Genomic DNA, 12132 nt, shown 5'->3' on the forward strand with positions numbered 1-12132 from the left:
CCATTTACACTGAATACTCACCACAGAAAGCGGCAATCATAATGTAATGCATGTCTAGATGGGATAGAAAACTCCACCTGCCCAAGTAACTCACAAATAGTGGGATCCAATGTGGATGTACTAATTATGAGGATAGTAGGCTCACTGTATTTTAAATGTCTGACTGGCATTCAGAGGAGGGAGATGAGCAAAATCTTAGATCTTACTTTATTTATTAAGGTAATAAAAAGTAATAATTGGAGATATACCAATCTCCTAGAACTGGAAGGGACCTTGAAAGGTCATCGAGTCCAGCCCCCTGCCTTCACTAGCAGGACCAATTTTTTTTTTTTTTGCCCCAGGTCCCTAAGTGGCCTCCTCAAGGATTGAACTCACAACCCTGGGTTTAGCAGGCCAATGCTCAAACCACTGAGCTATCCCTCCCTCCCTCCATTATCGATCTCAAACCATAAGTAAAATCAATGGAAAGGCTCCAGCAGGTACAAAATGCAGCTGTCTGCCTCCTCCATGAGCACATGATGCCTGTGCTCTAGTCCCTCCGCTGAATGTGAGTCCATTTCCATAGCCAGTTGAAGGTCATTGTCTTAATCTTCATACTAACTAACAGATCAGGTATCAGCTGCATTACAGACCATATTTCATATTTCATCCAATGCTGCCAAGAAAGTGATGCTCCTCTGGGACAAGACAGATCACAAAGCATGAGAGCACCAAGGACAAAGCCAAGTATAAGAATATTTCCAGAGGAAATCAGAGAAATTTAACCTGACTACTTTCAGGAAATACTACAAAACCTTCCCCTTTTACATAGTTTTTCCACCATAATCAGAATAACTTTAAAAACTAACCCCCTTCTCTTTCCCTTTCCCCCCAATCAAAACAGCACTAACGCAAGCAGACCTTTCTATAACCAGAAAATATAGTACAGCAAGTGTCTCCAAGAAGTCCTCTACAGATTTTGCTATTGTCAATCTATTTTATGTAGAAGGCATTCAGATACTTACATAATGGGTAGCAGTACAAAATCCTAAACAGTATATATTGAGGGGAGGGGAAAAACAAGACTGTCCTAATCACAGTGAAATAAAATTATGTGCTCTGAGGGAATGATTAGCCAGCAGGCAGAAACTGGTCTTAAAGATGACTCTTGCATAATCTCAAATGTATAGGAAGAGATACAGAAACTAAGTATAAATTCAGTCTAGGTTGGAATAATTGCTCTAATCCTTAAAATATCCAAGTGTGGTACTGCTCAAACTCAATCAGCATGATTTTATGAGAGGAACACAATAATGTTGCAGAAGCTGTCTGGGAATTAATACTGCATTCATCACTATGGCATCCTTAGCACATTACAACTTTGGAAGTGAACACATTAGGGCCCTGTTCACACAGGGATGTTACATCGCATTAGTTTGTTCGCTGTGAGTGCAACAATTTAACTACATCAAATTGAAGTGCATCCACACCACTTAGGCTGGCATGACAAAGATGCCTCTATCTGTTACTCATTATATCCGCACAGCTCTGCACTATTTGCTCAGTATTCTGGGTAGATATCCCATGGTGCACTATTCCACCAGAAAGATCCATGCTTTGTGATTTTTCTTCTTGTGGATGCCTCTTCAGCAGGATGATTTTTCAGTAGGTGGATGCCTACTGGAAAATGCAGAAAATTTGGGGGATGTGGGGGTGGGTCAAATTAACAAACTCCCCATATTTCTCTGCTGGCATCTATTAATTTTGTCAGTGCCATTTTCGAATTGCTGTCAGGCAGCATGGAGGACACACTGCTGATCAGGGTGAATAAAAATTCATGATTTTTAAAAAAAAATATCAGATTTAAATAAAAAAATCAGATTTTTTTGATAAAATGTTTGAGGAAAAACCTATCTAAAGATAGTTTTAATTAAGATACATTAAAGCTCAAAGATATACCATCATGGAATAGGGATTATAAATTCAAATTCTATAGTATGAGACAATATATTCATGCAATGTTTAAGAAAAGTTTTGTAAATTAGTTCCAATAGTTCATGGATTAGGGGCCCAATCTTATGGGGTTCCAGGGGCTTCTGTATAGATTATTTAGGTTAATCTTTCTATCTACACAATGGGACTCAGTGCTCAGTCTAGAAGATACCACCAGAGATGCTTAGTTTTGCAGTTCTCAAACTGTGGGTTTGTGTCTCTAGAGATAACATGCTTGTTAACAGCAAAAATGTTTTAAATAAATAATATACAGTAACACCTCACTTAACATTCTTCCGCTTAACGTTGTTTCAAAGTTACATCGCTGCTCCATTAGGGAACATATTCGTTTAAAGTTGTGAAATGCTCCCTTATAACATCGTTCGGCTGACTTTACACGGGAGCATTGCACAAGTTCCTCTTCTCCGCCTCCCTTTCTCTCTCCCTCCCAGCACTGTTTGACAGCGCTTAGGACTTTCTGGGAGGGAGGGATGGAGCAAGCAAGCAAGTGGGGAAGCTGTCCTCCCCCCCCCGCCCCAGGCAGGAACCACCCGGAGCACAGGGGCTTTAGGGGCTGCAGGGCCCTGGTCTGCAGCTCTAAAGCCCCTTTTGGAATGTAGCCCTGCAAGCACGGGCCGGAGGACTCAGGAGGAGCAGGGAAAGCCGCGCAGTCAGCGGCTGGAGAGAAGCAGCACTTTCCCTTTCAAAGCCGGACGGAGAGAAGCAGCATTTTGAAAGGAAAGCGCTGCTTCTCTCCAGCCGCTGGCTGCCCCTGCTCCTCCTGAGTCCTCCAGCCCGTGGAGGAGAAGGGGCAGCCAGCAGCCAGAAAGAAGCGGTGCTTTCCCCTTCAAAGCTGGCCGGAGAGAAGCAGTGCTTTGAAGGGGAAAGTGCTACTTCTCTCCAGCTGCTGGCTGTGCGGCTGCCCCTGCTCCTCTGGCCCGTGCTTGCAGGGCCGCATTCCGAAAAGGGCTTTAGAGCTGCAGCCCGGGGCCCCCTTAGCCCAGGGCCCTGCAGCCCCTAAACCCCCTGCGTTCCGGGTGGCCCTGCCTGCCTCCCAGAATCACGGCCATGGGGGTGGTGCTGCGCTGCACAGAGCCACCTGCACACCCCCTGCAACAAACAGGAGCTGCCCCAGGTAAGTGCTCTGCACCTCCTGCCTGCCCAGCCCTGAGCCTCCTTCTTCTGCACCCACACCCTGACCACCCCCCCACACCCTAACTCCCTCCTAGACCCTGCACCCCCAGCCCTAAGCCCCAGGGGTAAGCCAGGGGCACCTCCCCACCACAGTACAGTATATAATGCCTTTTGTCTGCCCCCAAAAAATTTCCTTGGAACCTAACCCCCCGCATTTACATTAAATCTTACGGGAAAATTGGATTTGTTTAACATCATTTCACTTAAAGTTGCATTTTTCAGGAACATAACTACAATGCTATGTGAGGAGTTACTGTATAGAGGTTAGAAATAACAGACCTCAACCCTGTTGTCCCTCTGCAAATTTGTGTACATAGAGTCAATCCCTTACCTCTCTCTAAAAGTGCAAAGTTTCAAAAAGTTCAATGGATAGAAGAGATTGTTGGGGGCAGCATAGATCTGGATAAGGAGAAGAACTCTGGAGATAAATGTGAGAAGGGAGGGACAGGCAGTAAAAACAAAAGTGAAACTGTTTGAGCAGCATATTCCAGAAGTCTTGAGGTCTTTCTGAGTGTAGCCTTTATTGTTTTGAGATCTACCATACCATTCTCTCACTAGAAGGGAAAACCTCTAATGGCAGCAGGCCGTAAAAGAAACCCAGTTTGGGAATATTTTAATGAAGTTCCTCTACCTCTGGATAAGACAGGCATGCGTGCAAAATGCAAACAGTGAAACAAAAAAATGCAAGGCCTGGTTTCCCGAATGAAACAACATCATGAAAAAAGTGTTCCTACTCAGGAGGAAGCTGCGTTGAAGATGATGAAAGGAACATGTCTGAACATGTAGGATCTTCAGGTTGGTAAACTTTTTTATTTCATACTTCTTTCTTAAGGACTGCCTGTCTTCCTTCTGTACTATTCTTGAATTCTCATGTTTGAGCAAAAAATATAGTTACTCTATCATGCTATCATTTTAGATGCAGTTGTGATAAAAAATAAATAGCTGAAATAGGCAGATCTTCCTTTTACAATTTCACCTTTAAAGTAGTACTGAGTGTCAGTGAATGCAATGAGTAATACTAAATGAGCAGTATGCTAATCATAATTAAACTGCATTGACTTATTTTGTTTAGGAGAATGTATCCTCAACATACAGGATTGTGAAGACTATCCACCTTCAAGATCACCATCATATTCTATAATTTCATAGTTATCTGCCAATGATAGTGTTTCAGTCACATCATGTATGTCACATAGCCACAGTATATCACCTGTAGCAAAAAAAAAAAAAAAAATCTCCATCATCCAGAAACAGCTATAGATAAGTTTGTGATAAGAACCAGCAGATTACAAAAAGAGGTACTTGATGAAAAAATTGCCCGGTTTGTTCATGCAACATACTCTCCTTTCCGTATGACTGAGAACCCACACTTCATTAACATGGTTCAGTCATTAAGACCAGGATACAGTTCACCCAACAGAGCAGATGTCACAGGCAAATTGCTGGATAAAGTGTATGAAAGAGAAATTGAGCAGTGTGCACAAGGTCTAGAGGGTAAAATTGTTAACCTGAGTCTTGATGGGTGGAGCAATGTCCACAATGATCCTGTTGTATGTGCTTGTGTGACAACAGAAGAAGTGAATGTCTTCCTTACAGAAAGTTGATACATCAGGAAATGCGCACACAGCAGAATACTTACAAGAAGTAGCAGTAAAAGCTATAACAAACTGTGAAAAAAAACCCAAATATCTAGTAGGCAGTTGGTCACAGGCAATGCTGCAAATGTATCCAAGATGAGAAGAAATTATTTAGAAGAGAGAGTCTCAAGCTAATAACATACGCTTGCAGGGCTCATTTGATGCACTTCCTAGCCAAAGACTTCACTGTTCCAGAAAGAAAGGCTAATGTTGTTAAAATTGCAAAATACTTCCGTAACAACCACTTTGCAGCATCTGCTCTGAAAAAAAAAAAAAAAAAAAAGAAGTGGGAGGAACCAAGCTAACTCTCCCACAAGACATGCGATGGAACTCAGTAGTGGACTGTTTTGAGCACTATATCAAGGACTGGCCTAATCTGATGACAGTTTGTGAACAAAATCGTGAAAAAATAGATGGCACTGTCACAGCCAAAGTTCTCAACATTGGTCTTAAGAGAAATGTTGAACACATGCTGAGTACCCTGAAGACTATTTCTGTAGCCTTGAACAAAATGCAGGGAAATAGCTGTTTTATTGCTGACGCTGTTGAAATTTGAAAGGAACTGAGTGAGATCTTAAAAAGAGAAATATGCAATGACAGAGTTAAATTACAAGCATTAAAAAAAATGAATGGGACAAGCACTATCTCCAGCTTATTTTCTTGCAAATATTCTCAATACTTGGTACCCAGGTCAAACCTTAATGGCTGAAGAAGAGGAGTTGGCTATGGACATCCAGCAAACATCCCTCCATAATGCCAACTATAATAAACTTCAGAGTTAAGGGTGAACCATTCAAGAAATATATGTTTGCTGATGTTTTAAAGAAAGTCACACCAGTGAACCGGATGCAGAGACTGCTGAACTGATAATTTCACATTTAACAGCAATAGCTTATTCTGCCAGTGTAAAAAGAATATTTTCTTTCTTTGGACTAATTCATTCCAAATTCGAGAAATCGTTTGGGACCTGAAAAAGCAGGAAAGCTTGTTTTTCTTTTCCAGATTATGAACAAACAGGAAATGAAGGTGAAGACTACTGAGTTAGTTGCAGAAGCCAATATTTTAAGTTTCTCATGTTGACCTGGCTGACAGTCAATTTTTGTTTTTTAAAATATTTCAATTAACTGTTTTAGTTAAAAACAATTTTAACAAACACAAACCTGATTTTAAAAAACTTGAATATTTAACTAAATTAAAAAATTCATATGCTTGTTTTGTTAAAATATTTTATGGTTGCTGTTGAAGAAAAAAATCCAGACTACATAACGTTCTTGTTTTAGTTAAATAAAACAATTTAAATGTCTGTCTGGTGATGTTCTTCTCGTAATACAGCAAAATCCTCCAAATATTAATGATTAACCTGTTTAATTGGAGATAGTTTGCCTCCCAATGACTTTATAAATATCTGCTTCAATTACCTTTTGTAAATGAAATAACCAAACAATTATTCATTTTCTGATATAGCTGTAAAACTAATCTGAAAAGTTTTTAAAATAAATCACTTAAAAATGTATAGTGTGTACCTTCTAAAAATGAAACCTACAACTATCTCTGAGTTGTGAAGAACATGTATTAAGGTTATAACAAACAAGAATGCACTTTTATGTAGAAATCCAGGATTAAATTGAGTCTTCCTGACTAGTGATTTAAATCATGATATAAAATCAATGTGATGATAATTGATGGTAATGAATGTACTGGAACCAAGGAAATGTGTGTTTGTTTTTATTATGAATTGACAGTATGGGGGATACTATGCCATTTATGGATAGATATGTACCTTCATGAAATTTTTCAGCCAAAATGAATTCACTGGGTTAACAAAAAACACAGGTAAACTGCATCTTGAATAAAAACAAAAACAATTAAACAAGAATGTGCTGCAAACTTAAGACCAAGGAGTGCTGTAGGTGATGATCTCAAAAGGGTTCTCTTCCTCCATCTCCTGGGGTTGATTGTTGTGGGAAGGGCCTATAATTAGGTTGACTTAACTCATTTTAGAGGATTTTGGACGGTTAGGATGCAATTCTTGACCTTTGTAACAAAAGGTGCTCCAATGCAGGTGTTTGCCTATACATGGTCTGCATCACGTCCCTTTCCAGGGCCACGTGATCTCTTTCAATCCTTAGAGAATGCGCCAAGAAAACCATCCCTCACAACTTTGCCTTCATGGTCCTCTTTTGGGATGAACTTAATAGTTCCTGGAATAGATCCTCTCTTGCTTCTTCTCCCTACCCCCCATTCAAAGATATGTCACCTTCTCTGTGGATGGTATCTCCCCTCTTTGTGAGCACCATGGCATTACAGGTGCTAAGGAAACTCAGAAAAAGCACAAGTACTTATTGCGCCAATCCTAGTCTCCAGGCCAACAATGATAAAATGTTTCTTTTCCACAATTTTGGAATGTCATTCCCATCTTCTCCTCCCATGCAGAGATTCCCTTTGAAATGGTAAATTGTTTTGTCAAATTACTTCCCTCTACTATAGGCCCTCTACAACAAAGGCTGAGTAACTGTGCTAGTTTGAGTAGGTGTGAGAATAGTTGGTTGCCTGTGCTGGTTTCAGGTAGTCAGCCAGCTAGTTATTCCATGTGCAACCTTGCAGGCTTATCCTCATGTTAGAAGATATAACCCTGAGGCAAATCCTGAAGCAATGGGCAAACCAGGAAGATACACAACACTCCTATTTACCTTGCAGCTGGGGCAGGAGTGGAACAGATACATTAGATATATGGGCAAGCCTGAGAGAGCTTCTGTGCCTTCCAGTGTGGTGCATGACAAGACATACCACATATCTTTGCCTTAAGTTCTCTTTTATAACACCTACATAAAGTACACTTCAAAGGTAAAAGAGTTCTGGACTAGCTGTTCTAAAAGCCAAATGCCTTTTAATGTCTTATCCCTTCTGAAATGTCTCTATCACCTATTTTGGGTCAAATACCTCAAGAAATCTCAACTTTACTAAAACTGAATGCAATGCAATGATGAAAATGAGCCAATGTACCTTTTCTATTATTTTTTCCTCTTTCTGGATCTGCCTCTAAAATAAACATGCTTGCCTTCCAATGTGTTTGATATATATTTTAGCTCCTCTGGTGCTGACTTTTTGACCTAGGAGTGAATGGGAGGAAGGGAGAGGGAATGGGAAGCAGCTTGAGAAGGGTGGTATGGAGGTGGTAAACGTGGCTAGTGGTTGCAGGATATCATTCTGTAGAGAAATAAAACTTAACAGCTATACTTCTCCAGTTTAGATACCATTTTGAGCATGCTGGGGAGGGGGATGTTAAATGCCAAGTAGGTGGAAGAAGATTCCTTGCTCTGTCAAGTATGGTGTCAGGAAAGAAAAAGTAATTTAAATCACCCAATGCAGTTATGTTATAAGACAGAACACAATATTTACTGGTAGAGTTCCCCTTTGCAGAAATTTCAGTCTGGCTGCTGGTAGAGATTTTTTCCACATCAGTGTGTCCACATGAGGTTCTCATGTAATATCCAAATCTGCTGTTTCATAGTTCTTGGCTGCCCTGATAAATCATCTTCTGGTTGAAGCCCATGGCAAACATGGGGTCCAGGCTTTTGGCGGGATTTGGAGTGCTTGCCATGTTGTCTTGGATGCTTGCTGTTTTGTCTGGGGTCTTTTGTGGATAACTATCCACCACATAATTCTCAGGTTTGGTGGTGGCATTCCTTGCAAAACACAGCCAAGATCCTCAGAATATGGACAGCTAATGGGAGCGTTTCCAGAGGTCCCTTGTGCTTAGGTACTTTTGCCAGAGCTCCTTTGTTTTGACTAGGCATTGGGACATCTCCAGGAGAGCCCCCCTCTTCTTTATTTGCTCTAATAGTATCTTGTAGATGTCTGTATTCCAGTGACTCTTCTACAGATGGGACTAGACATGCAGCTCTTCCAAAGACAACAATCAAGTCCAGAACTTCTGTAAGGGTTTACAGAGAACCATGGGGAAGGGGGAGCATGGCTGCTATAAAGGATATGGATACTCTGGTGTGTGAAGTCAATCTTCCCCCTGGGGCTTGTCCCAAAAGCTCTGGTGGAATTAATATGGATATCCCTGATCTTGTACCCTGATTTGACCCCTTCTTTTGGGTGTGGAAATCCAAAAACATTAGAGGTAAGAAATACAGTTAAGGTATCCAAACAACTGCTGCCTTGTAGTGATACCGTGGGAGGAGGAGAGAGAGGACAAATATAAAATATTTTGTTAGCACATCCTATTGGCCAGACCATTCACCCCTCTTCAATTAAGCTAATTTGCTCTGAACCAAAGTGATCCATTGTCTTATTGTGTGGGATGCTAAAAGTGTTTATTATCAAGACCTATACTACATGGCAAGCTTGACCTACATTTTGTAGCAAGACCCCTGCAGCAGACTGGAAATGCGGCAGCTTCAGATAAATTAAAAAACTGAGGTTACTGAATTAAATATGAAAATGAATAATAGAATCACTACAGTATTCCCAGTGATATTTAATTTGATATTAAATTTATGTTATGCTGCCCATACATTTTTAATCTTAATTTTCAAAGTGCTCTAGAATTTTGTATTGGAAATGCCTAACTGTACTATAGAAGCTGTCAGGAGGAAACTAGAGATTTTGGCAGATAGGTAGGGAAAAGTAGGGATTTTTGGCTCCTGGCAAGGAATGAAAAGCAGTTTGGGTTTATATGATAAGCATATTACCAAATGCTGAAGTGATCAGTAATGAATCAGTTACCAGGATTGACACTAAAATTAGATTGCCCAATTGAGATCCAAAAACTTGATAAAGTGACCTCTTTTACATCCTGTAGAATTAGGATAAATTGGTGTGGGGGGGAGGGGAGGAGAAATTTTTCAGTAACTCTTAACTAGCAATTGTGCGCTACTGTAAGATTTTGTATTACCATGTGGAGCTAGCAGTGAAATCTTTGGACTACAATAGTGTCAAATGTAGTTAAACTTGCAGGCAAAAGGCAGCAAATCTGTTCTAAAGCAGGGGTTCTCAAACTGGGGGTTGGGACCCCTCAGGAGGTCGCGAGGTATTTACCTGGAGGGTCACAAGCTGTCAGCCTCCACTCCAAGCCCCGCTTTGCCTCCATTATTTATAATGGTATTAAATATATAAAAGAGTGTTTTTAATGTATAAGGAGAGGTCGCACTCAGAGACTTGCTATGTGAAAGGGGTCACCAATACAAAAGTTTGAGAACCACTGTTCTAAAGGAAGAAAAAGGCATTTGGAATTATAGGAAGTATCTTAGGCCTCCAAATTCTATAAACTACAATTTACCCCATTTCAAATCGCAATAATGAGAGACAAGCACAAAAGTGATGTTGTATTGTCTGTATCACCATTTAAAACTTCATGTTCAACAGCACTTGTCAAAGGTGTATTGTTCTCTTATAGATAAGACTGCAAGCTAGTCACAGATTCTATGACTTTCCGTGACCTCCATAGCGGCCAGTGCGCCTGGCTTGGGGCAGCTCAGGCAGCCCCTGTGCCAGGCACACTGGCCGCTGCTGGGACAGTCTCAGGTTCCTGTGGCTGCCCCCCCCCCGCAGCAGAGTTTGGGTGCGGGAGGTGGCAGGGGCACTGGATGGGGTGAGACAGGTTCTGGGCGGCACTTACCTGGGGGACTCTACGGAAGTGGCAACACCCCCGTCCCTCAGCTCCTAGGTGGAGGTGTGGCCAGACAGCTGGCGCTGGGGGTGGGGTGGGGGGAGATTGGTGAGGTCGCGAGGCTCCCTACCTGGCTCCATGCCTGCCCCCACCAGCAGCAGCAGAGTTTGGGTGTGGAAGCGGGCAGGGGGCTAGGCCACGTGACGGGGTGTGGCAGGCTCTGGGCGGCACTCACCTGAAGGGCTCCCCGGAACCACAGCCAATGGGAGCTGCAGGGGTGGTGCCTGCAGGCGGAGGCAGCATACAGAGCTGCCTGGCCACACCTCCGCCTACCAGCTGAGCGAGGGGAATGTTGCCACTTCTGGGGAGCCCCGCAGGTAAGTGCCGCCCAGAGCCCAACTCACCCTGTTGCGTGCTCCAACCCCCTGCCCCCTCCTGCACCCAAACTCTGCTGCTAATTTTTTTGGGGGGAGGGGGGGGGGAGAAGCACGGAACCAGGTACAGAGCATGCCAGCCCTGCCAATCCCCCCACTCCCACCACCAGCAGGGGTATCATGCCACAAGCCACTGCCCTCTCCCTCTCCCCCAGGCTGCCCTCCCCCAAGTTTTATTCACTGGTATTTTTAGTAAAAGTAATGGAAAGGTCATGGGCTGTGAATTTTTGTTTACTGCCCGTGACCTGTCCGTGGCTTTTACTAAAAATATCTGCGACTAAAACGTAGCCTTACTTATAGAATCACTTACTGGTATCACTCACAAAAATTACTGATTTTTTTATCAAAAAATATACAATATTTACATGCAATGCCAAATATGTATTTAATTTAGATAATGTATACTTTTGCAATAAAACACTATGTAAACTATTAATACAAGAACCACATTTTATGATGCTCTGTTCTCATTCCTGATATGGTAAAAATTGGATTAATTTTATTATGAGCCAAGTGGGAAATGGCACTGGCTGCTTTGCTTATGTACAAAGATTCCCTAGTGTTTTGCATAACACTACAGATTATGTATGTATTGGGTACAAATGTCTGCACTATACAAGGCACCTAGAGGTGTGTGACTCATTTCTTCAAAAGTGGATTTCCAATTCAAAGAGGATAAGAAACCTGACAGTGAACAGTTATCAGTTATTATATCAAAATGATACTCTCCTCCAGAATGTAGGAATACTTCACAGTTAATAATGCATAATGACAGAGGTCTCAGTTATCTAATTAAAGTGCAAAGAACTACATGTTTGATTTGCATAGTCACTGTATTAAAAAAACTAACTGTACTGTGCTTATGAACATCTCTACTCAGATTGGCTACTGTAATCCATCTGCTGCAATTAACGCCTGTTCTCACAATTTTATGCTGTTTATCAACAACTAAAATGGTGCCTGGATTCACTCAACTTTTGGCTGAAGCAAATAAATTCCAAAGTTTTCATGAAAGTAAAAAAAAACAAAAACCAAAGAGCAAAGAAAGCGGGGCTGTGAAATTGCCAAAAGTGTGTTGGTTTAAAACAAAAAGAGTAAAAATGCTTGGGCTTGATTATCCCATTAGTAAGCGCAACTTCAATGGGCGTTTCAAGCAACCTACGAGACACTCAGGCCCCCTTGACTCATTTCCTTCCTCTCTCATCCATCTCAACTTCTCCTCTTCCCTCCAAGGTCATGAAACCTCTTGTTCCAATATATCTTTACATTGGAAAGAAGA

General features: G+C 41.7%; 1 protein-coding gene across 3 annotated transcripts in view; it reads right to left on the reverse strand.

Moving 5' to 3' along the window:
* CDK8 (cyclin dependent kinase 8) overlaps positions 1–12132 on the reverse strand; it is a 163465-nt gene that overhangs the window by 6516 nt on the left and 144817 nt on the right. The window lies entirely within an intron of this gene.

This window comes from Mauremys mutica, chromosome 1, assembly GCF_020497125.1.
Source record: "Mauremys mutica isolate MM-2020 ecotype Southern chromosome 1, ASM2049712v1, whole genome shotgun sequence".
Lineage (NCBI taxonomy): Eukaryota > Metazoa > Chordata > Testudines > Geoemydidae > Mauremys > Mauremys mutica.